This window comes from Nansenia antarctica, assembly GCF_963989245.1.
Source record: "Nansenia antarctica genome assembly, chromosome: 8".
In the NCBI taxonomy this organism is placed as follows: Eukaryota; Metazoa; Chordata; class Actinopteri; order Argentiniformes; family Microstomatidae; genus Nansenia; species Nansenia antarctica.
The window spans coordinates 18,229,833-18,233,732 of NC_137678.1; positions in this window are offsets into that span (position 1 = coordinate 18,229,833).

The window sequence follows — 3,900 nt, forward strand, 5'->3', positions numbered from 1 at the left end:
CCTTGCGCCGGCGCCCCAGCCCGAGCCAACCAGTCGCCTCATCAACGCCACACGAGCTGTTAGCTTCTTGCGCAGTGACTCGAGGTGCCGGCGAAACGTGAGCGTCCTGTCCAATGTCACGCCGAGATAGACTGGCTCAGCGGAACATGGCAGGAGAGTTCCATCTAGGTGTACTCTAAGCTCACGTTTAGCCTCCCTGTTGTTAAGGTGGAAGGCAGCCGACACCGTCTTTGCCTCGCTAAGCTTCAATCTCCATTTCCGGAAATATGCCACTAGTGTCTGCATGTCCTGGCTCAGAATCCCCTCCACAGACTGCCAATTTCCAGCAGAGTACACCACTGCGAGGTCGTCTGCGTAGGCGTACTTCTGCGAGAGTGTGTTGGGCAGGTCATAGGTGTAGATATTATAGAGGAGGGTGGCCAGGACCGATCCCTGAGGGACACCGTTCTTGAGGCGTCGAAGCCTGCTTGTTGTTGTACCCCTACTGTACCCTACTGTACCCCACTGTACCCCTACTGTACCCTACTGTACCCTACTGTACCTCTACTGTACCTTTACTGTACCCCTACTGTACCCCTACTGTACCTCTACTGTACCCCTACTGTACCCCTAATGTTCTTAGATCTCAGGTCTGTTCTAACGTCCTCGCCACCCTGAGCAGTGACCTCACATCCTGCTGTTGGATGTCATTTCCTGTGAGCTGGAATAATTGGATGCGTGGCGAATGGTGTCCTCTGGGTAATCCTGCATCCTTTTACCCACACACGCTCACCCACACGCACACACACACACACAAACACACACACTAGCACGCACACTCTCCATTCATGTCCCAATTGCCATGGCTGAGTATGTGAGGGGGAGTGAGAGAGAGACCAGCCTGGTCTCTGCGTGCAGAGAGAGAGAGAATGAGAAAGAGAGAGAGAGAGAGGGGGAGAGGGAGAGAGAGAGAGAGAGAGAGAGAGAGAGAGAGGGGGGAGAGAGAGAGAGAGAGGGAGAGAGAGAGGGAGAGAAAGAGAGAGAGAGAGAGGGGGAGAGAGAGAGAGGGGGGGGAGAGAGAGAGAGGGAGAGAGAGAGAGGGAGAGAAAGAGAGAGATGGGGGGAGAGAGAGACAGAGAGAGACAGAGAGAGAGAGAGAGAGGGGGGGGAGAGAGAGAGAGAGGGGGAGGGAGAGAGAGAGGGAGGGAGGGGTGAGCCTGGTTGGTGTGGTGCGTGTGAGAGAGGGATGGGTGATGGGGATTAAATGTGTTCACTCTCTATCCCCTCTCTTCCTCACACTCTCTCTATCCCTCTCTCTCTCTCTCTCTCTCTCTCTATCTCTCTCATTCTCTCTTTCTCTCCCTCTCTCTCTATCCCCTCTCCTCCTCTCTCTCTCTCTCCCTCTCTCTCTCTCCTCCTCTCTCTCTCTATCCCATCTCCTCTTCCCTCCCTCTCTCTCTCTCTCCCTCCTCCCTCCCTCCCTCTCTCTCTCCCTCTCTCTCCCTCTCCCCCCCTCTCTCCCCCCCCTCTCTCTCTCTCTCTCTCTCCCTCCCTCTCTCTCCCTCTCTCTCTCCCGCCCCTCACTCTCTCCTCCCTCCCTCTCTCTCTCTCTCTCTCAGGGATGATGTCAGTAGTGTTAGTCATCTGCTTGTCCTAATCCTTTTCATTCACTGCTCCGGGATAACATCCCATAATCACACACACACACACACACACACACGCACACACACACACACACACACACACACACACACACACACACGTAAGGAAGCAGAGGTTGGATACACAGAGGCATCAGTCCAACCAGAGACCACATCTGACCCTCAGCCAACCACTGACCACACCTCTGACCCTCAGCCAACCAGAGACCAGATCTCTGACCCTCAGCCAACCACTGGCCTTCATCTATGACACTCAGCCAACCAGAGACCAATCAGCTTCCTGACCTCCTGGTGACTGACCAACCGGTGAGCAGGGAAGCGTGACCGAGGACTGGGGACATTCCTGAGGAGGTTCATGGGAACTGTGTTGTGTTCCAGTGTTTCAGTGTTGTGGATGGAAATGGTTGGAGGGCTCGCGTTAACGCTAATCTCCATCACACAGCTGTGCCCCCCCCTCACCTAACCCTCACCCCCGAGTCTCACCCCCCCATCCCACCCCCCCACCCCTTACCCCAAAAGACACCACGACAGCACTCCTTCTCTCACAGTTATTAACTACACTGAACAAAAATATAAACACAACACTTTTGGGTTTTTTGCTCCAATTTTTCATGAGTTGAAATCAAAGACTAAGACTTTTTCTACCTACACACATTTAATTTTTTAAATGTGTTTAAATCTGTGTTAAGCGGGGTACACACATAAGGATTTTCAAAATCTTAACCGAAATCTTATCTGAGACAGACCCCACACATGAAGATACAAAATCTTGGATTGAACAGCTTTGATCGTATTGTGTGTGGTGTGCGCCGATTTTCCCATTTCAGCACCCCACAGACATAAAGATTTTCGTTACGACAGACTCCAGACTCTCTAGAGTCTCGTTCCCCAAGCCAGAAATCTCACGTGAACCCATCCTTTTAATATTGCCTTTAAATTACAAAATAATTACATTAAGATTATATAATGATTAAAGCACTTTGAGCCGCAACGTTTGCATGAAAAGCGCTATACAAATAAAGTTATTATTATTATTATTATTATTATTATTATTATTATTATCTAACGTAGTACCCTGACTGACCTGTACGAGACAACCATGTGCGACAGGGCAAATAAAGTGCCGAATAACGAAAAGAAGAAGTCAGCTCGCTTCTTGATTGGCTACATTCCATCCACGTTATAGTTGGACTTGCGAGCAGGGTTGCCAGATGGAAATGACATTTTCCACCCTAACCACAGTCTAAAACCGCTAATTCCACCCAAAAATCTGGCAACCCTATGATTTCTGGTCGTAAGTATTGAACAAGGATCAAGGACCCCAATTGAAATAAGCCAGTGGCTTTCTTGGGTTTTTATCCTGTTAGTTGACCTTGTATGTAATATGTACTTTCATGTACCTACTTCTGCAAATCTTCTAATAAAGTTTTCAATCAAGTTTTCAAAAAAAAACACATTTGACATTTACGATTGCCGGCCACGCCCATTTTCCGAGCAGGTTGTCGGGAGAGATTGACTCTTAACACACCTCACACCACAGGATTTTGTTATAGGAAAATGTTAAGAGCCATCTGATAATCGGGCGTTTTCTGTCGTTTTCAGCCATCCGAAAATCGGGCCAAAATCGTCCAGAAAATCCTTATGTGTGTACCCCGCTTTAGTGAGCACTTCTCCTTTGCCGAGATAATCCATCCACCTGACAGGTGTGGCATAACCAGATATATCTCTAATATGACAGTTACTAAATAGATATCTCTACTCTCTAATATGACAGTTATTAAATAGATATCTCTACTCTCTATGACAGTTATTAAATATAGATATCGCTATTCTCTAATATGACAGTTATTAAATAGATATCTCTACTCTCTAATATGACAGTTATTAAATAGATATCTCTACTCTCTAATATGACAGTTATTAAATATAGAGATATTAAAGATATATAGATCCTCACCTCCTCCACTGCCCATGTAGCAGTACATGAAACAGTATGAAATCTTCACACACACACACACACACACACACACAGCCGGCTGCCCTGTAGTCCAGCGTCCTTGTATCAGGACTGTGTCCCAAGGATTAGCCTACCATGCTGGCACACACACACACACACACACACACACACACACTCACACCCAGGACACACACACACACACTCACACCCAGGACACACACACACACACACACACACATTCACACACACAAAACCCACGTTGGAATGACATGTTGGACTTCTGGGAATAGCTCACAAATTCTT